The sequence below is a fragment of the Anopheles aquasalis genome, chromosome 2 (assembly GCF_943734665.1).
Source record: "Anopheles aquasalis chromosome 2, idAnoAquaMG_Q_19, whole genome shotgun sequence".
NCBI lineage: Eukaryota > Metazoa > Arthropoda > Insecta > Diptera > Culicidae > Anopheles > Anopheles aquasalis.
Window position 1 is genome coordinate 62,963,147 of NC_064877.1, and position 22,691 is coordinate 62,985,837.

General features: G+C 52.2%; 1 protein-coding gene across 1 annotated transcript in view; it reads right to left on the reverse strand.

The window, feature by feature from the left end:
- LOC126570619 (uncharacterized) overlaps positions 1-19,198 on the reverse strand; it is a 33,256-nt gene extending 14,058 nt beyond the window's left edge. Inside the window, exon 1 of the mRNA XM_050228534.1 lies at positions 17,582-19,198. The gene's annotated coding sequence lies outside the window, so the exon portion shown is untranslated. The remainder of the gene's footprint in view (positions 1-17,581) is intronic.
- Positions 19,199-22,691: the final 3,493 nt, after the last annotated feature.

Consider the following 22,691-nt stretch of genomic DNA (forward strand, 5'->3'; position numbering starts at 1 on the left):
AAGGGAAGATCTAGAGAGAGAAAGAACGCAAAGAAAGAATGAAGGTGATCCCGTTTTACCTCCGGTCGCCAGCTCTACACGATTACGACATTCTTGGGACACGGCGTTCCACCGCCGATTTCTACGCATTCCTAACATCCAGGGGATCGCTCTCACCGTCCGCTCGTTAGATCGTTTCCACCACCGTCAGCGTTCACGTCCCATTCTCGATGACTCGTGGAACATTTGATTGTGGGGCGCAGCGACCAGGGGGAAGGGAACCAAAGTGTAACCGAATGTCGAACATCCGGCGATCCATGGGATCTCGTTAGCGCCATAGGAACGCCCGTTGCCCCTGACGGGCAAGAGTTTGCGTCAGATTTGCGAACGAATGGCTGACGACTGGCATCGCATCGTGGCTATCTTGTTGTGCAAGGCAGAAGATTGGTTGTTTATCGTTCGCTGTGCAGGGATCATCAGCTATCAGTAACAACAAACCCCTTCACTCCCTTGCCTGTAACTGACGTTGGCAGGTTTCCAATGTCCGAATCCTGCTGTAGCTCCCACGATCCATAACTTTCAATTACTTTAATGTGGTCGATGTTGCTGAATGTGCGCGTTGTATTGGACCGCCTGTGTCATGTCCATCCAACGTGGTCGCTAACGTGGTTTAACGCTTTTACTGTGAAGCTCTACAACACTGAGCTCGGGCGCTCCTCGGGCGCTCAGGGGATTTCAGGGTTCCAAAAATCCCAAATATGTAAATGTATGCCCTCCCGTCCCTCCGCGAGGCTCAACTCTCCCTTAACAACATCCGCTGGCCGATGCTTTGCGGAAACTTCTCAACCACAGCCCCCGGGCCGGCGAATGGCACAAGCGTGTCCGACCCCCGTGCGGAAAATCATGAAATTAAACCTTTCCAATAGAACACCGGATGCGTTATCGCTTGATTAACAGCAGTTTGCCCATCAGCCTGGTGGTGAATTCCGAAATTGATCCCCCCCGGTCGACCGATGCCTGCTGGAATCCGGAACGAAAAGCGGAAGCACGTTCCCGCCAGTCCCGGGGGCAGTTCTGATGTGGGTATTCATGGGAAAGTGCTGTGGCCGGTGGTTCTAGTGGTTCCCTGCCAGTACGCCAGCCCGAAAAGGGTGCCTGCCTGCCTGCCCGGGAGGGACACAGGGATCGGAATCGATTTCCAAATTCCAAAACCTCCAAGCGAGACCTCTACACCACCTAGACACCATCGCGCGGGCCAGCGCGTAGCCGAGGCCCAAAAGGGCTGCGTGGAGCATCTCTCTTAATTAAATTAATTTACGGTCATTCCCGGGGTCCGAACCGCAATCGGACAGACACGACGCCACCGCCGTTTGTTGGTTGAACACACGATGCGCTCGAGTAGTGGGAACGAGCATGCGTTCTCTGTTCGCTCTTGTCTCTTGGTTCTAGTTCTGGTGCCGCGACCAGAGTTGGTGGTTGGTCAGTTGGGCTTTTTTGGCGGGGAGGGAGCGTGGGGGGGGGGGGGGGGAGAGTTCTAGAGAACCGCGTTCGAGTTCTCGTTCTGGAGAAGAGACTTGTTAAAGAGGTAATAATTATTCATTCTGCTTTCCAGCACACTCGGGACGCTATAGTGGCACTTCATCTCAAGTCCCAATCGTGTGAAGTCCCGCCACTTGAACGTGTTCTTCGGGAACGCGTTTCAAAGGTCTTCTTGTGTGTTTTTTTTTTTGAGGTTTTGGGAAACATTCCACAGACTCATTACTAGCGGTGCATTCCAAATCACCTCAAAGAACTCGAACGCTGGCTGGCCACTGGCGGGCTGCTGGAGGGACTGTTTGAGATGTTTCGCTTGGGCTTAAGACATGGCGCCTCTTCTTTCTCTCAGCTGTGCAGATAACATTCTGCGATAGCTGCAACAGCATAATGGGAAGCCACTTTTGTCACATTCTTGGCATTGCATTATTGGTTAAAGCTGCTTCTGTTGTATGTTCCCCGGATTTACGGAAAAATACAAATCACAGAAGCAAACCAGACGAGTCAACCATGATGATATCGAAAGAGACACTTTTCGTTGACACTGACATCTGTCATTCCGCGACACCCACATCCACGGTCCGCGATTCCAGTGCACCACGCTTTTCCAAAAACGCATTTTAATGTCACCCAGTGCCACCCCGGGACGGTGGAAAACAATAGAAGAGAAACTGTCGCTAGTCACCGGTGGCTGAAAGTGAGCGCCAGACGGGCTTTCGAAATGGACACTCCAGAACAATACACGGTGGGTTGGGACAATCATCGTCACTGGCGTGCCGTGCTAGGGGTTGTTGTGCCAAGCCTGTGCCCGTCGTACCGAGCGAGTGGTGGTGGTTTGCTTAGCAAAAACTGAATCTCCGCAATTCTAAGAATCGCGACAAAAAACGTGACGTGACGCGACGATCTCACTCGGCCACCTGTCGTCCCTCTTTCCCAACAAGCTTCTGTTGGACAAACAAACATGGATCCCATCCCAGCCTGGGCAAGTGGTACCCAAGAAGGGGTCATTGTTAAGCGCCATATTTATTTTCATTTATTAATAAAAAGTTCTCTGCAGCAGCAAGTTGTGGGCTGGTGCTGCTGTTGCTAGTGCTGGTTGGTATACACAGGTAACGATGGTGGTGACACCGCACTATACCAGTCCAGAGAATGGTTGCCCGGTGATGGCAACAACAGATCAGCAGACCTGCCCAACAGAGAGCGGCCTGGGAAATGAGGTTTTTCTTTAACAAAATCCGTTTGTTTCATCTACCTCACAGGCACACAATGAGCGCCAACAGTGGTGCCTTCAAGACGCAATGCACAATGGACGGTCGCCAACGCCAACAATTGGCCTCCGACTTTTGGGAAACTGGCGTATGGCGGATATCGCAACCTTGCCTTTGGGGTGAGCACAATCGTAAGCTTCGATGTACACCGCCCACCCAAGCGAGAGCCAGTCAGTAGATGAAGTGTCACTTGGGCCAGGTCGGTTGCTGGCCAGTTCGGACATTAAACCTGACACATCGCCATGGTATGTGACCCTGTCACGCAGCAGAGACCGAGAGGATGAAGCAGAAGAAGGTGATTAGATCGTCAGAACCTCACGCTACGCTAGGGAAGTCACACGGGAGATCAAGCCTCCAGCCACCTCCGGTGAAGATCCGGTGGTCTGCACGGATTCAGCGAGCGAGCGAGCGCGAGGCGAGGCGAGGCGAGGTCAAACGTCAACGACGACGACGACCATTCTCCATTGTTGTCTTTGCTTTGTTGATGCTGCTGCTGCTGCCCCAAAGAGACGTCACCAGAAAGCGCCAGCACCGGACGCGATGCGTTGATTGCAGTTCGGCTTCTCCACAAACGGAACTCCCAACACACATACCCTTGGATTGTCGACCCCTGGGAGTGACTTCAGGTGAGCAGCGGGTAAATCATATTGTTCTCCGTTTGCATACTCGACGGGGTGGGAAACCCACCGGGAGGGGGCGTGAGGTAAGTAACAATCGGCAATCGCTCCGGGTCTTGGGCGCTGCAAAGATAACTTCATTCCGTGCCGAACCAAACGAACCGAACCGAACCGCCGTACTAATGAGTGCGCGAGGGAACTCCATAACGCGCGTGCTCGTGCTTCGGCTGATGAATCGAAATTAGTGTCCAATTTCCGGCGCTAGCGGAGCTCTCGACTTCTCAGCATCTCGGCAGTTCCAGTGATCATCTGAACCGCCCCCCCATCGTCCACCGGTATGGATCCTCATTAGACACCGTTGTGCTGCTGCTGCTTACCGGGGTGGTGAGTGTGTGAGAAAGTGAAAACAGAATAGTTTTGCCCCAAATTGCCCTTTCCGTTAGCCGGAGAACACAGCAGCTCGAGCTTGGAGGTCTTGGCAACAGCAGGGCGCACTCGAAGATGCATTCTCTATCATCGCATGGTGGGGATCCACAAATTGCAACGAAGCGATTACAGCTCACGTAATGGTTTACCCGTTTCGCGTGCAATAAACAACCTTGCAACGTTACAACCTCAAACCAACGTACCCCACAAAATGCGGTCAAGAGTTATGAAAACGGCCCTACTCCCCCCCGCACAATCCTCCCCACCCAATCGGAATCGGAATCCCCGATGTACGTATTCTGGACAAAGGGAAAGACAAACGAACAGAAAGCGCTTTTGTGTTGCACTCCAATGGTGCTGGAAACATAACTCATCAATGGCTAATTAAACAATGCACCTTCTTCATCCTCTTCTTCGAGTTGAGCTAGCGCTGGTTCGAGATCAGCAGGAGACGTGCAAGTGCATGGAAGGTGCACCGGGGAAACGTGCTCGTGGTGCGGTAGGAGAAAGTGAAGCAACATCTTCCTGGCTTTCTTCCTCCGTCCGTCCGTCCTTCCGTTCGTTCGTCCATTCGATGCTAATGATGGCCGTTTCGACTTCCAAAACTCGCCAACTACCTCCATGTAAGTTCGGTGTTCGGCGCCATCATCAATAGCCTGTTAGTTCTCTTCCACCGACCCTTGAATCACATCGCGGCGCATTGCCAAACCGTCTGTAGTCTGACACTGACCGGAACCGGAACAGGAAGCAAATGGGAAGGAGAAAGTGCTTTCATTGCGCTGGGCAACCCTACATGTTCGAAGCTGCCCCAGCACCAACAGCACCAGCTGACGATAGCAGCCCCGTAGCTGTGTGATGTTCCAGAATAATATTTGCTATCAATTTCCCCCCCCGGAAAAAAGAAGCAGCGCTGGAACCGGGGCCACAGTGGCAGTGGTGGCAAGGAGTCAAAGTCGAGGGATTCTATATTCATGCTGACTTCCGAATCCCGGTTTCCTCGATAAATTGGCTTCTCTATGTGGTGCCCGCAGTGAGGATATGGCATCATTCGGGCCTGTCCGGTATACATCGCCTTCACTCCCGTAGCACATCCGGCCAGAAGCACCATTTGGTGCACCACAAACGAATAGTTTGTACCCTGCGACTGGCTACCTTTTGCCGTAATTGGACGAGCGTTAAAAAGGACCTAGGCGACCAAACCCAGAACCCGGGTCATCCGGGGATCCCGGGACCACAATTGAATTCAGCAGAATGGTCACCCACGAAAGAGAGAGACAGACCGAGAGAGAAGGAATGGACAAAAGCGAGGAATAATTGTCATTGAAGTTGACAGGACGACTGCTGGTCCGAAAATAATTACCCACGCTAAGACCTCGCGTAAAAAGAGAGGCGGCAAAAGATGATTTGTTCCAGCAAATTGGATTCCAGGATTTTCCACCGCTTTTCGCTCCTTTCTTCCTGCCTTCCTTTTACATTGCGTGGTGGCCAACACAAGGAAGGCCAATCGGGGGCCAAGTAAACGAACAAACGAACGGATTCTGATCCCAAAGCCCCTCTCGGACAAACGGGGATGACAATCCTCACTAAGGGCAGATGCACCTTTCAGTCCGGGATGGAACCCAACACGGAATGGACTCATGAAAAAAAAACCACCGGTGGAAAATCTGTTTTCAGGAAACTTGATTAACGGAAGTAAAGTAGAATGGACAAAAGGACTTCTAGGCCTTCAATTGATAAATCCCCTTCTAATGAGCGAGAAGCGCTTTGTGTCTGACCCCGTGTACTCCCTGGAGGCAGAAGGGAAGGTAGCGAAGTCAAGGTGGAGGATACATAACTCATCGGAAGCTCATCAGCCGCCGCGAGCGAGAGAGAGAGAGGAAGTAGCTTAACCTACTTTTGCTTCGGTCCACCAGGACGGCCCTTGGCATCGGCGACACCTCGCGACGCAGACACCCGGAGTCTGGGGGGACGTTTTTTCTGATTTTGCGATTATGCATTCGCTTCTCCCGGTCTACGCCGGTCAAGAATGGAGAGAGACGGCGAGAGCGACAGGGAGCCCAACAACAGAGGAAGGTATAAATTGTGGAAAACCTGTTCGAACGGTCAGATCGAACGCCGGGAGTGTGTGTCTCTCTCTCCTGATCGGCGTTCGCCGATAGAATTCCTGGCGCACTAACGAGCGACCATCGCGCTTCCAAGAAGATCGCAGTGGGAAGCATCAGGGGGGGCCTAGAGGTCGGCCTTGGCATCGGACGTACGGAGTCAATGCGGCTGCTGCTACTGCTGCTGCTGGATTGCGAACGGATGAAAACGATCTGCGGCATCCGCTCCCGCAGGGTTAGCAATGGCGGCGGACGCCTTGATGAGCCCCTCGAGCAGCCGGAGAGGAGAGAACATTCCACGAGAATGTGCCAACAGTCAAGTGCGCCACGTTGTTGCAGCGTGAAACAAAAACAAGACCCTACCAGGGGGCCGTTACTTTCTCCGTTGCCCAAATCCTCGAAGGTCTGACCTCCAATCACCAAGCATCCTGTCGGTGGTATTCAGACGGGAGGGTTGACCGCACGATCGCCACTCCGCACTGTCGCTGTACATAAAAAAAACCGGACCGGACCGACCACCAGTACCACCGGAAGGATGGCGTCAATAAAGAGATGACAACCGCAAGAACCACAGCAAGCGTCGACTTCTGGGCACTTCTTGTCTGTCACTCCGGGGCCGAACTGCAAACGCGCCGGTTGCTTTGCTCTTCGAAGTTTATTGGGAGCGGGACGACGATGACGACGCCGACGACGCACAATTAACGCGCGGATCCGTTTATGTTGGATTATGAAATTTATGAGACACTTCTGCCCCCACGCAAGAACGTCTCGTATGGGTGTGCTTGTGTGTCCACAACGAGGCGTTGATTGAGCCAAGGGAACGTACAAGTACGTCCGGGGAGGGGGATTCGGAACCCGTTCCCGTTCTGCTCATTTCCGGTCGGTTCTTTTATTCTCCTCCCGGTTCCGCGTTAGCTTCGGAAGCCCCCGGGGGCCCTGGTACCATTTGAATAAAGCACCGGAACACTTGGGCACCCTTTTTACACCCCGCAATTGCGTTCGCTTGCGGCTTATGCTACTGCTACGTTCTCATTCTCGTTCTCCGTTTCCCCGGGGATAAAAATTATGATTTCTCTCATTCCTCGGTTCTTCCTCTCCTACCGGCGGCGTACCGTTTCGTGTGCATCCGAGCTATGCATCCGGTATCCCGAGCAGCAGCAGCAGGGCTCATCCAGCATAACACGTGATTGTTTACAATTAAATTAACATAAAAATGTAATGTTCCGTTTCACGGTGCACCACACCATGGCACGCCATGGCACGGTGTACCGGAAACATTACACATCGCCCCCCCCCCCCCCCCCCCAAACCCTTTCCATTCCCTCTCCCCTGGATAGGGTCGATTGAGCATCCGGATTCGGGCTGTGCGTCCATTGAATGGCTCCCCTCGAGTCGCGCATTAATCGTCGCGGAAGGCCAAGAACGGATGGCGATGCCTAGCGCCACAAGATAGCGTGCACGGTGGTTCCATCGCATCGGACAGGAAGCTTAAGCCCAAAAATGGCGCTACACAAAGGCCAATATGGACGGCTTCGCTGGACGCTGAACGCTATGGCTGCTGCTGCTGCTGCTGAGGATGGGAGACGTAGTTTGATGAGGCCATTGCTTATGTTTACATACGCGTGCGCTGCGAGCTCGGAAATGCCGGCAGTACCATAAGGTTCTATGTCCGCCAAAACGGTGCAGCAGCTGCTGCTAGCATCGCAACAGAGAGCTGGCAGAATTGAATGAAGCGGAAGTTGCCTAAAAAAACGGAAATCTCGCATTTCTGGCCCCGTGTATCTGAGTGCGAGAGGGGTGAGCGAGATCTGGGTGACTTTCCGGTTGGGCTAGCACCCCAGTTGGAGTGGGGGATGGTTTCGAGATGATGAGGATTTGCGCTTGACGGAGTACCCGATGGTGGAGTTCCATGTTCGTCTAGGGCAACAGTACGGAGTACTCGAAGTTCGTGCGCCTCGAGCGGTTCAATGAACGAGCGGTGCTTTGGCCTTCTTGCTCCGAATTCCGAATACGGGGGGATGGGATGATGACATTAACATGCAATCGATATCCAATCGTACACAGAGCGAAGGTCCCTCCCGTATGCTCCAGTTTCAGTCATACAAAGAAAGAAGCTGCTGATGCTTCTGCTGCTGCTGCTGCTGCTGCTGCTGCTGCTGCTGCTGGAGAACCGCCTCAAGGTACACGACGGAACTGTCACACGAGCAAGGACACTGCAGATTATCTGTACAGAACGTTACTGTTTCCCCCCGAGGGTAGCCGGCGAGTCGAGTGGAGTCAACGAAACGAGAAAACGAAATGACCTCTTCCGAATTACAGATGTGTGGATTCGTTTCGATGTTTTTTGCCTTATCGATTTCACTGAAAGGGAAGGGGAAGTGACAGTTCCGGTCTGGGAATGTACACTAAACACGGCAATTCGTTCACACAGCTATGGCAGGTTCACAAACAAGGGTTGAAGCGCGAGGTGCCTGCTCCGGAATGTACAACAGCTGCACTGTGGAGCAGCAGCGACTGGGCACCACCTCGTATGGAATGTGCAAGTGAAGAGGAGGAAGGTCGAAAGGCGCTTTTGCGACTCTTTCGCCGGTGCAGGTCGTCAAAGTGCCGAAAGGGAACGCAAGGTCCAGCTCCAGTCCGGCTCCTTCTCCGACCATATGCTCCGTTTTCCCCGTTGTCCTCCGTTCCGTTCCGGTTGAGTTGGGTGCGGACCCAGGCGGGGGCTGCAGGTGGCTTTTGAACAATTTATGTTCTTTCCCACGTCAGCACTGCCCTTGTGGTGGCTAGTGTTTCGGGTTGCAAGTGTTCCTTCTCGTCTGGAAGTGCAAATTGCATCACACCCAACACTCTGGAGCCGGGTGCCGGGTGCCGGTGTACTCATCTCATCCCGATGAAGGCGACACCGGGTTCAACAGGTTAATGAAAGCCAAACTGGGCTACAGCCGAACGGGAAGGCGTGAGAAGGTAGTTCAGGAGCACAGTCACGGATGATGCCCTTTCAGGGAACTAGAGGAAAGTTATGAATCGTCAGTCCAGACAGTAGAGCGTTGGAGGAGTCTTTTTTGAGATCTTCTTCAGTTTCCACAACCTCCTTCAAACGAAAGTCAACATTCAGTTTGACTACTTCTTGACGCGTTCAGCGTTCTTCCATCGAAGTAGACCATGCAACAGTAAGCCGTCACCATCCCAAATCGAACTTCACGCTGGGAACCGCATCAAAGATGGCGCGGCGAACGAACGGTTTCGAGTTCCTCACCAATTCCTGACGCCGCTGCCGAGGAGTCGCCTTTCATCACATGCCGGGCATCATTTTCCCGAAAGTGACCGCTCAAGCGTAACGCGAAACTCCGAATTGATGCGGAGTCGATCGCACTCGGCGGGTCCCGAGGTCGCAACAAATGAAAAATGATATTTCACCGCAAAACTTGCCGGGCTCGGTCAGCGGTAGCATCAGGGTTGCCTTTTTCAGGCCTTCCATTCTGGCCCAAGAGGACACGGCACGGCACGGAGTGTGTGTTTTCTTCTTAGAATCCTGATGCAACCGAGAGAAGAAACCAAAGTGGTGGTGATGGTCTGTGCTGTTGAGCCCTCGCACAATGCAAACAAAATCGGTCTCCAGCAGCAGCAGCATAAGACTGGAATGTGGCGGATGTGTACACACGTAGCCTCGTAGCAGAGGGTAATGCTGCTGCTGCTGCTGCTGCTGCTGCTTCTGTGGCTATTTCCGAATGCAAACATCGTAAAAACCGCAACGCAATCTTTTCCGCAACTCTACCTCTTCTCGTCGACTCGGTTTGGAGCTGGCTCGGGGGGAGTCGCGTGCTTCTCTCATCTGCCTTTTTCTGCGCCGTGGTCAAAACTCCGTCGCTCGTGGAGGGACAAATACATTTTATAGCTGAAGCCGGCGTGCCGGTGCCAGTGTCTGTGCTCTGCGTGCTATGCCGATTGATTTGATTTATGACCATTCTGGAGCTGGAGTTGAAGTTGGAGTTAAAGTTGGAGGCCTCATGGGGAAGAGGCAGCACCTAAGCATACGATTGACATACGGATACGGGCCGACGGCTTTTGCTACCGAAGCCGACGGTTTGCTTGATGGGAACATGGTCGTGGCTACTACTCTACCTCCGAGCTGACAGTGGCCATCGTTTCGTGCGTGTACGCTATGCAAATTCATGCTAAACATATGCACCACCCCAAAGACACACACCCCCTCGACGGCATTTATGCCCTTCCTCCTTGCGTCTATCCCACAATCCGTGCGTCGCAGTAGCGTAGCAAACTCCAGCGTCTCCTGCGCTTGGAATTGAATTGTTTCTTAAGTAATTCCTACGCTTCGCTGCGTTTCGGTTTCGCAACAAACACGAACCCGGCGAGGGGGATCGTCACAGTGCACGCATACGAAAGGCTGGAAGACATTAGAAACATGAGGCAAAAGGGGGGGGATAAATAAAACAAGATCCGGCCATCCGTCGTCGTGTACATCGTGGATCTGCCTCCGCCAGTTCTCGGTCTGTTCGTTAACCCTTTGGCCACCGTCTGGAGGAGGAACGCAGCATAAAACAGCATAATGTTTGTCTCTGCGTCTCTGCGGATGTTAATTTGCTCTTGAGTCGCTGCTGTTGGTGGTGGTGGTGTTGCTTTGCGTGTTTGGCATGATGAGCTCGTGAACCGGAATGGCAGTTTTCCACGCAACTGAGAGGGCGATTGAGGTAAATTGTGGATTTGCTCCCGGAAAAATCGTGGTGCACATCACATATTGCACCACCACCTTCTTCGAACGAGATCACCGGATGGAAATGTGGAGTGAAAGTAATCGTCGCTTCTCTCTCTCTCTCTCGCTCTCTCTCTCTCTCTCTCTCTCCATCTCTCTGTTCGTGGATATCGATTAACATACTATTCAACCGAATTTCTCTCTAATCAAACAAAGCACTCTTACGCCGCCGGACGAACTGCTGCACCACCACCTCGCCTTCCCTCTGTCCCAAAAATGATGGCCAAATGATTGCGCATTTTCACTTTCCACCACCACCGCGGGGGAGACTGGGGCCGACGACGCACGAAAGCACCGACCAGCATGGGAGCTGGTGCCGGTGAGTCGAAAGTTCACCGTTACCCATAGCTTCCCAACACTCCCAATTAGCCTCGCCAACGGCATGGGCGTACGTGTGCTTGTATGTGTGATTTCCATTTTCAGCGGAACCGGAAAATCTGCGGAAAATGACATCGATCAACATCAACAGCTCGTTATTCGGGGACACAAAAAAAAAACCCCACCACCACTACTACGATGTCTGTTGTGGCTCTGCGCAAACAGAAGCAGCTTGCAGACTTTGGCAACAACAGCAGCAGCAGCAGCAACAATAGAGTTCGTTTCGCGTTTTGGTCCGTTTACTCAAGGCCACGTCAAGGGGCCAGCGGGGTATTGTGACAGCGAAATGTGTCACGCACGAGATGCCATTTCACCGAATCGGGGTCCCCTTTTTCACGCCAACGCCACCGCACTGCACTGTATGCCATCGCTTGGTAAGGCTGTCGGTAATGAGTGCGAATGGTGGTGCGTAGGAAGGACTTAGGAGCAGACTGAGAGCCTCTTTGGCGTCTAACGGGCTGCCATTTCGTCACAAATTATGCGTGCGGCACCGATTCTTTTGGCAAGGAGCCTCCAATCGACGGCTCAACAGGTGCTACAGCCGTACCGACAGATTGATCTGTCAATCAAAGATGGCGCCCCCGTTTCTGTGTGCGAGCGTTTATCCAAGGAACCGGCGGAGGAATTTACATTTTTTTCTACTCAACCACAGTGTACGGAGAGCTGATGCGGGTTCTTCCGGTAATTTCCAACCTCATCTGCGCCGAGAACACCACGCACCCTCATCCGCCAGGACCTCCCGTGAGTATTCGGTTTCTTCTTTTACGTTTTTTTTTTTTCAGAAGCACCAAGAACGAACCATTATGCACACCTACACGCTGCGGGTCTTCCTGGGTTTTGTGGTGGGTGTTCCGATGACACCTAACCCCGAAACCCTTATAACATCCCTCCGAGGGTGACGACGACAACGGTGCGGTGCGATCCGGATGTGATTATGATGCCGGTATGGTCGACGATCATCATTAAGAGCGGGGCACCATTTTGGGCTGCCACCCAGAATGCTGCAGCAGAACGGAAGCCACGTCGCACACATGGACACACGCGCACACACGCGCTCTTGTCATTTATCTGGAGTAACGTGTGCGCTGTGACAGCAAAACGAAGAACAGAGCAGAACCGCACCACATTCCGAATACTCTGGCCCCACCCCAACCGGGGGGGGCGATGAATGTGTCCGGGATTAAGACCATTAAGCATCCGGTGGTTGGTACCTGCACCCCAAAAAGCCGAACTCTCGGAGCGGAGCGTGCATTTCGGGAACAAAATGCCGGGACTCACCCGGGTGCCACCCGGGCCATGTCGTCACCATTCCGGTCACTGATTAGCGCTGGCGACCAGCGGCAGTCATGTGGAGTTCCTGCGTCCAACCCGCGGTGAAATATTTGCTCGATTTGCGGTAAAAGCGCACCGTCGTGAACGCGAAAAACTGCCGGCCACGGGCACAAATCTCCGGTGCGCCACAGCATAAAACAGATGGATGGATCTAACCACTATTATGCTGTGGCCATTAGCCGTTCGAGCTCGAGAAGAAAGAAAAGCCGTGACCGTGTCCGGTGGGGTGTGGGGAGTGTTTTCGCACAGAAAAAGCGAGTGGACAAGTGGAGCACTTGATCATTGAGCCACTCAGCGAAAGCTCTGCCTAGAGAGAGCATAGTTAGACCGAAGGGAAGGAGAGACCGATAGAGAGAGAGAGAGAGAGAGAGAGAGAGAGAGAGAGAGAGAGAGAGAGAGAGAGAGAGAGAGAGAGAGAGAGAGAGAGTGATAGATGGTGGCATTAATGAGACATATTCTTTCAGCTGTCCTTTGTGCTGCTGCTGCGAATGATGATGATGACGTTGATGATGGTGTTTGGTGTGTTTCCGTTTCTCACAATATCGCGACCGCGACCTCGTAGGGCACACTGCAAGTTCCCTCTTCCGAGATCCCTAAATTTCCCTCTCGCTCTCTCTCTCTCTCTCTCTCTCTCTCTCTCTCTCCCTTTGTGGAATTTAAATAAATCATTCCAACGGGCCACCATTTTTGATAAGCACTGCCACGCTGCCACTGGCCGGATGTCCGGTGTTCCCGCGCGATGAATCCCCTGCCGGCCCGCGGTGAGGAATACCTTTTTTCTTTTCGCTTTTCAACCCCGAGCAAGCACCTTAGCAGTGTGGCCATTGTTTGCGGCCAATAAAAACGGCACTTTATGGCTACTAGCCCTAGCAACCGAAAAAGTTCCTCGACCTTTCACTGCGAGCCGGTGATCATCATTTTGTGGGGGTCGCTTCACACTCCCAATTGGAGCTATGAGGCACATTAGAACGTTCTCGGGGTCGGCCAGGGGGGCCCCGGTGGTCCAGTAATGCGCAGTCCATCGCGATCCATCATCCTAAACACCGACAACCAGTGCTTCCAGCATCCAGCAGCAAGCAAGCTGCTCCCAGAGGCGACTTGATCGCGATCGCGTCCACTAGCGTCCAGTCTCTCCGTTCTAGATAAGTCTCGCTGTATGAGTGTGTGCCGAGGGCAATCATTATTATCGTTTGCTTCGTCTACTTCTTCCACCGGCCGGCCGTTCGCCGGGCGCGATCATAATCAACTGGAATTGTCTGCTTCCTTCGCTCTAGGTCTAGGGGCCTCCGTCTATCCAAGTGTTTACTTTCGGGATTGTGCGTGTTCCCAGTTCGTGTGTATGTGTGTATGTGTCTACTGGTGACTTCCGCCCAGTGTGTGTCGCACCCAAGGTAAGCGCCCCGAGCAGCATAGCGATCATAAAAATGTTTAATATCAACATTCTTTCCCCACTCCGCCACCCTCTTTCTCTCTGCTTAGGACCCCTGGAATGAACTCTGGAAACTCCAACTCTTTCTTGGACGCATTTTTTTTTTTTGGAACCGAGCCTTCGACTCCGACGAAAGGAAGCGACTATTTAAGGTTCGGGGTGCGCTTGGGCTTTCGAATCAAATGGAGGAAGAAGAAAAGGAAGGAAGGTGCGAGGCCCAGCGCGCGTGGCCGCAGTGAATCGCCCCAGGTGCAGGAATCGATAAATTTGTGGTTCGATTCCGGTCCGGAGAGAAATTCCTCTCGGCCTTCACGCACGCACGTTGCCTAAACATTCTGGCCCAAAAACGGATGGTGACCGATGGCGACCGCGGACTGCCTCGAGCGCACGGTGTGAACCGTGAAATTCGGGCCCAATAAAGCTCGCGGCACACAGGCCCTGGACCCTTTGCTGACATCCCAATACCCGTAGACCCGTAGACCTCCCCGTGGGCCCGTGGCCAGTGACAGCAGGAAGTTCCAATTTATAATTTACATTTCTCTTCACCACTTTACTCCCGAGCGATGGCCGGCGGTGGAAACCTCGACCACGGTGATGGTTGGCCGGCCGATTTCTTATTCAATTCCCCGGCCAGTGCGTGGCTAGGCTCTTCGCCGGTGGTCCACGGTGACAATAACAACAATGGTGGCGGTGACATCGAAGTGGAGCAGCGGTTGATTCGGGGATAAAACGCGTAAACATCAGTGGATCGCTGAATTCCAAACCACGTACTGGGCTTCGATAGCGAAATGGAGAAATGGAAACCTTAGAATGGAGATAAAAGCAATACTCCACTTTCTTTATCTGTAGATGGCCACGGAGTGTGTCCGGAAAGGGATGCCAATTCGTGAATTCCAACGACGGTTCGACGCACATCCTATCCCGCATAGGTCACTGGACGCATGGCGGAAGGATTCGGTAAAAAGTCGAAAAACAAACTCATTTCCCTCGTTCGCTCGCTCGCTCTTTCGCTCGCTCGGCTTGTTAGCAAAAGGGGATCCCAGGGACAAGATAGAGCCATTATGGGATTTGCGATTGCCTCAAATTGCATTCCAATGGCTCCGAGTTCGGGAATCTGGACCCCATTTATGGTCATTTTGTGGGTCGTTTGAGATTTGCCGCCCATCATTCGATCGCCCATCATTAGACTAATCGTCCAGCTCGGCGAGAGAATATAGACGCCAGGCGTGCAAGGCGCAGCCACAAGTGTCTGTCGCTGGTTCGAAAACCCCAAGAATCGATGGAATTGTTCTTCGGGGCGGGAAGGAAAGTCATGCCACTTAAGCTTCGGTCGAGAGGTCGAGGAAGAATTTTTTAATAATTACCTACGATTTTCTCCCAGCCCAGGGACTCCGGGACCCCGTGGTGGGTGAAGGTGGTCGAAAGAAGCCGACGACGCCTCCACCTTCTAAGGTTTGAGCGCCGGAATTGGACTGGATAATTGAACTTCGAAAAACACCGAAATCCGGGGCTCGATCTCGGTGGCTCGCTGGCTCGAAAAACCAATCTATCAGTTTCTGTGAGAGTGTGTGCGGCCTGTCTCAATCTTCCATTCCCTTGCCTTTGCCTTTGCCCATTTTTACCCATCATCATGCTCATCATCATCATCATCGCCATCACCATCTCGGTGCCAGCATTCTTGGTTCTCCGAGCCCGACCACCGGGCCAGGCCCGGGCCAGGGGTCAAGCGAGCGAGCAGGCGAGCGAGCGATGAAACAAATGACCGGAAGGCCCAGGCCCCGAAACTTCTTCTTCTCGCGGGGCGCCAGTCCACAGCAGCAGCTCACTTTTCGTTGGCCAGTGGCCATCTCTGGCGATCTCTCGAGAAGAGAGATGTAAATTAGAAATCATCATACGCCGTACGCCGTTCGAACTCCTCCGCGATCCCTCCTCACACGGAAGAGATCATCTAGTGAGCGATCGAGGGAAGTAATTACCTCCCCCAAGCCGAGCCGAGCTGAGCCGGAGCAGCAATTTCCACATTCCATTGCGCCCATCGATTGCGCTCCTCGATTGCGACTCGATTTCAATCCATAAAAGCGCTCCGAAGCGACCTTCGGTCGAGCGATCGGAACCATTTGAGGTTGAGGTCCACTTTTGCATTCAACCAAAAATGGCGTCGCAATGCGTTCTCATGCACCCAAAATCGATCGATCGACCCAAGAAGTCGAAGGTCAATCGAGCACAACAAGAATACTCAACATTTGAGGGCTCTCTCTCTCTCTCTTTCCCCCATCGCTCTTGATTTCTTCAGCGATCGTTAGAACGTTCCAAACAAACAGAAGGCAAACAGAGCGGATGTAGAACACCTGGTTTGAAGATGCTAAGACAGCCAAAACCAGGGATCAAAGGGTTCTGCTCCTTCGTTCTGGGAAGCTCCCAAAGAGGGACCTGACCCCACTCATCGCCTCATCACCACCGAGCGGTCAATTAGACCGCTGGCATCGGCTCTCGGGTGGCTACCATGACTTTATTTACCAAAATAACAAAGCCCTTTTTCGTCGAGTGCGATGCGCGGATGCGCGGATGGCCGCAGCATGTGATTAACGGTGCGATGCCCTTCGCAGTGGCCACGGAAAGGAGCTTCCATCTTCCACGCTACGGTGATCGCTTTCCCGGGCGCGGATCAGCTCCCGGTCGGTGATGGATGGTTTAAGACGAACCCCTCCGCGTGAACAATCGACGAAACGAGAATGGTTGATTGAACCTCCCGGAGGTGGGAGAGAACACACATGATGATGATGGTGCTGCTGCTGTTGCTGCTGCTGATGGCCACCACCAGGAGACGAGATCGAGATCACGTGAGAAGAGGAACAGAGCATAAAAGCATAAGAAGTTTATCAAAGATGTTTCGCTTCAAGAACTCAGGTTTTCAGCTAATGGTGTGCGCTATCAAATCGGGCGATATGCTCCAGTAAAAACACCCAACAACGCTGGGTAGCATAGGAATCGCAGGAACGATCGCGCACAGCCAACCCGCTCTCTCGCTCGCTCGCTCGCCCGCTTCGTTGATGAGTTAGAGAGCGTTACATCCGGTGGTCAGTCAGCCAGCTAGTGGCCGGATAGGCTACGCTCGTGGCTAGAATGGAGAGAACCCTTTCAAAGTTTCTAATGATCGTTCGAGGCGATCGCGGGTGTCAGGTGTAGTAGGCAACAACACCACATTCTACACAACGAGGGTTCCTCTCCACTACGAGGGGGAAGGAATTCACCCTCTGTTCTCTCTCTGGGGGCATGCCCCCCGCATGAGCGATACGGGGAGAAGGTCCGCCGCATAAATTACCCATAAATTACGCCGGCCACATTCCAGCGTCTTCAACGGAACGCGCGCGCACATATTTCTTCTTTTTCTTCGCCCCTTTTTTTCTCCTTCTTATATAACTCTCCGTCAGTCTATGTTTTTCATTGTTTCTGCTCTTTCTATTGTGCTGAAGCATTGTTTTAAGCTGCAGAACATCCACCCCACGCAAGGTGTTTCAGGTGGATTTGGCAGCATAGAACGGCAGCACCTGCAGCTGATGTCATAAGCCACCCTCTCTCTCTGGCTAATGATCACGAAGCGCTGCTGGCGATCGTGCGCTTATTGGCACGTTCCATCCATCGCTCATCGCGCACCAGTCATCGACAACAAAATAGCAATCATGAATCAGCCAGCGAGCAGCCTCATCATCAGAAGGAGAAGGGTTCTAGGAGGAGATTTGACTCACCTTTTGTGAGTGGCCGGAGGAGAGGCGCTGGTGCCAATCGTCAAACGATTCAATTAACACTCTAGCTGACGGACGACGACGACGACGACGGTGGCTTCCGTTGCCGTGTTTGCTTCGATCGTGTTTGTTTTTCACAAAACGGTCGCCGAAACCGGATCCTAGCAGGCTAGACGACGGCGGCGCGACTATCGAGTTGCAATCGATTTATGCTTATCACGCACACATACACAGGCACACTTTTAGGACAAATGTTGTAGCTGCTGCTGCTGCTGCTTTTTCGGCTTTTTGTCACAGCTTCACTCTGCTAATCTTCGTTTTCTTTTGCCACTTTACTGAACATAACAGCATAGCACATTCACCCACTTGGCAACTCAATTTGCCCGTTTTTATGCTCAGCAAGCGCGCGCGCGCGATGATTCTGATGCTTCGCTTTTTCCTTTCGCTGATATTTGTTTTGCTACGCTCAATTGCGGTGCGGTGCGCAATTTTGATCAACTTTTTCTCTCTTTTTTTCACTCGTTTTTCTCTTCTTTCTTCTCTGTTTTGCCACTTATATCTTCACTTCTTTTTCCTTCATCCCTTGGCGCGGTTTTGATTAGAGGTCTACACTTCTTACGCCGCGCAATTTTTCCAACGAATCGTAGCGAATCGGAGACACACTAGGCACTAAAAAAACACACGAACGCATGCACACGAAATAGTATGAAACACTGTTTTTGGGGTGTGTTTCAGCCGGGGGAGGTTTGTGATCCCTTTTTGTCGCCGGCCACGCTGTCGATTAATCAACGGGAACGGACACTCGATACGCTCGCTTGTGGTGAGTTAGTGAACTCTGTTGACGACGGTGTCGACGGATGGTTTTTGCTTCTTCGCCACTTTCTTGACGCAGTTTCAGCGAGTTCTTTCGGGTGATTTTTTTTTCCTTTCGTTTGTTCTTGTTTACAGAAAAGGGACCCGCAATTCGCAACTTCTTACGATCGGCTTGGCTCGGTGCGCCTGGGGAACTGATTTTGGAGATCCGACTTCTTTTTCACTGTTACTGCACTAAACTCACGGCAAAAAAAATATGCTTATTTTGTTCACTGCGTGCGCGAGTTGCACTGTTGTTTCACTTATGATAACGATGCTCTAGCTCGGAGTACTCACAATCACACATAACGAACGAGCGACACACTGGCGACCGGAATTTGCCTGCCATTCGCTTCGTCTGCACCGAGGAATGCACTTTACGAGGGCGCCGCTGCAGTTGCAGTGTGCAACGGATCAACAACAGCACAGCAGCACTGATAAAGGATGCGCATTCGAAGCGTATCGACCCACAGTTGCTCGTTTACACTTGTTCGCCACGGTGCATTATTATCAGCAGCACTCCCGTTAATGGTTCCAGCGATGATGTTTTTTCCAATTTTAGAACCACCGATGCACCGATGTACCGATGCTGTCTTCGTATCTCGTTCGAGGCACCAGGACACTGCACTTTCACGTACCTTTCCAGCCAGTTCCAGCTGATAAGGACTGGGCGGGGGGGGGTGGCCGGCAATCGTAACTTCACTTCACACAAAAACGTTCGTTCGTTTCGAGGTTCGATCGGTGTGCGATCGCGATGTCGTTCCTCCTCTCACGTGGAACACTTCGACTTGACTGAGCGGCTTAAGTTAAGCGAACTTAAGTGGCGCCTCCATCATGCTCACCGCTCACCGTTGAGAGTTGAAGTCTCTCCGTGTATGCTTCTCTTCTCACTGCGTACGCTCGCTCGCTCGCTCGCTCGCTCTCGGTATGTCGCCATGTCCCGCCTGGGACTGGTTGTGAGGAAAAAAGAGACTGAATTTTATGTTGAGCTGGACGGTCTCGCTCACACAGCATGACATGCGTGCCTCTTCTCGGAATTATGTAGCGCCTCACTCTCTTTCTCTCTCTCATATTTTTTTTTTAATTCTCCTCGCTCACCTCGCTCTCTACGCTCTCCAGCATTCGATGTGTGCTGCGTCGGGATAGCCTCACGCATGGCCTGCCCGCTGGAGGAATGCAATATGGTTGACAAATGCGCTGGCCTCCCGGGAGCAACCGTCTCCAAGACGACAGAAGCGACGATCGTCGCGTCGCACTTGACATAATGTCCCCTTCCCCCGCTCCCCCTTCTACCTTTTTTCGTTGCTGGATTGACGCGGGATTAATGGTGCACGACATGACCGCAAATAATTTAACCATCTCTCGGCCATCGCTGTCCGATTCCGTTTCAGTTTCTTCAGTTTTTTCTTGCTCCAGCCGATGTTTTCTGGGCTAAAGATGGATTTGGGATGACAGACGAGACTTCTGTTTTTCTTTTCATTTCTTTTTTAATGTAGAGCAAATTGGACACATTTATTGGGACGCATTAAGCAGCGCGATTCAGTGAGTGCACTGTATGATTGCCGCCATTATGGTACAATTTGCTACCAGCTCATTCTCTTGCCGCAAGTCAGCAACACACTTCAAAGCACAGGCGGTCAGGCACCGTCACTGGTTCAATCCTTTGATGGTTTTTTTTATGCAGAATACACAAAAAAAGGGCGAAGGAAGACGAAACAATCAAATAAATCTCCTGCTGCTGTTGCCGCTTCTGCTGCTGCTGCTGCTTCAAAACTCAAAACGCTTCACGATATGATTGTTTATTCGCTTATCAAAACCAAACGACCATCATCATCTCGCTAAGCATTCACGCCCCGGAACAGAGTGTCGGCGTCCCCTGGGGCGGAGGAAAATCGCGTCGTGGGCTCCGTGAGAGAGTGGGATTCAACAAAACAATCAAAATCGGATTATCTTCCTGGAAAAGCATTTAACAAAATTTAAACGACTTACCACAACCAACACCCACCACAGAGATTGCAAAACAGATGAAGCGCCCACAACGCGTGGGGAGTTAATAAATTTTGGATTTAGCTAAACCTCCTCCGGCTGTTGCTGCTGCTAATCTGCTTTGGTAAAAACAGAAACTTTTGATTCCAGCAAAAACCTTGTAAAAACTGGGATGCTGCCACGGATACTGGAACCTCAAATATGTCGCCATGCTGTATGAGCGCCCGTGTGCGTGCTGGTAGGGGGTGTAATGCAATTAGCTAAATTGAATACAATCCATCCCGGCACACTCCGACCGAAAGGAGCGGCCTCCATCGTAGTACGGGGCGATTTGTTTACATAACCTCACTCTTCCCCTCTGATGGCAGAAGCCACGAGGTTGAGGTTATGGCATTGTTTTCCTTTTACTAATTTTGTTGACTTTTGGCGGCTGTTGTTTCACCCCCCGGGGGACAGGGTGGTATCTGGGTTGGGTTTCCCCCCAAGGTCCAAGCGGACGCACCCTTCCTTGGGCGCGTAAACTCCGGTCGCCATTTATGAAATTCGGGAATCGGGATCGGCATCTACATCCATCGCCAATCGCCATCAAATTTCATGCTTCGCGTGTCATTGAGGCCACCTTAATGTACCTTTCCCCCCCACAAATCTCCGCCGGTACCGTGTGGTTGTTCCGGGGAAAAAAAATGTAAATGATGGGCTTGGCCGAGAAGGGGACCCCATTTTCGATGTTGCCAACTCGCGTGTCGCTACTTCATAAGGAACGCACTCATGATGGGGTGATGATGCATTTTGCGTTGAATCTGCTTTCTTTGTTTTTTGTTTTTGTTTTTCGGGGCTCAGTTGGCAGGGCAGCGCCTCCGTTGGCCGGAGCAGGCTAGTCCGGGACTGTTTTCTTGCGTGCGAGCTAATGGAAGAGGCGCACACCGACGACGTAATGTGCGGCGGAGTCTCTTGAGCATGGCGTGTGTGCAGGTCGGACGCAGGCAGGTTTGCATTCGTGGGATGCGGATCACGCACCACCATAACACCGTTCCATCTGTGGGCTCGGACGGATGAAGTAATTAGGGTCCCACGTTGAATGTGTTTCCCCTGGTGGTGCCCACTGGCAGCGAGCGAGCGCCCACCTATGCGTGACCATGACCGGCCCACCAGCAGCCGATCCAGCATCTTCGATCTAGTTCCCTCTGTTGCGTGAAAAAGTGGTATACGATCAGAGGCTCGATCGGGCGAGATAAACAGGTCCTTCAGAAGAGAAGCGAGGATAGATAAGGGAGATTGACAGAGAAGAGACGAGCAGAAGCGATCTTGACACCGAGAAGAGAAGACGAATAAAAGTGTTGGTTGTAAAAAACGTGAGGAAGAACGTGGTACGACTTGCGCTTCGAAAAAGGCTGAAATCAAAATTTACAGGCTTTTATTCTTTCTTCTTCGGTGAGGAAAAAGTGAACGTGATTACGAATCGTCGAGTAATGGCACCAAAAAAAAGGTTGGTGAAACAGAACACATCTGTGTCGGAAAAGGCGTCGTCGGAAAAAATACGAAATTTGGAAACAGAGGTTGCAGAATTGAAAGCGAAATTAGAAGCGACGACGGAGCAGAATCGCCCACCGATGACACCAGTGAGTGAAGAAATCGATAGGATGCAGCGGGCGTTGAATCATCCTGTGTGGGGACAAGAATCAGGTGAGGCAAATGAAGCGCAACACGTGCCGAACCTAACCTCATTGTTTGGCAACGTGCCGGTGCCCGATCATGTGCTGCAACGCGGAGAGCGATGCCCTACACCGGCCGAAAGAGAAGCAAGAAAGGCGATGGGAAGGGAATTGCCGACCTTCGACGGCAACCCGGCAGATTGGCCACTCTTCATCGGAACGTATATGCAAACGACGATCGCGGGGGCGTATTCGGCCAGAGAAAACATGATCCGCCTGAGGAATTGTCTGAAAGGAGCAGCGTTCGACGCGGTAGCTGGCAGCCTGATGTTGCCCGAAGCGCTGCCGAGAGTGCTGGACACTTTAGAAATGTTATTCGGAAGGCCGGAGATCCTGATCCAAGCATTGTTAGAGAAAGTTCGGAAAGTACCGGCTCCGTGCGCAGAACGCTTAGAAACGCTGTGCGACTTTGCGCTTGCGGTGCGCAGTTTCAGTGATCATTTGATTGCAGCCGGACAAAAGGGCCATCTCGAAAACCCGGTCTTGTTGATGGAATTGGTAGAGAAGCTGCCAGCACACGTACGGTTGTCATGGGGCAACCACCTAACGGGATCGAAAACGGC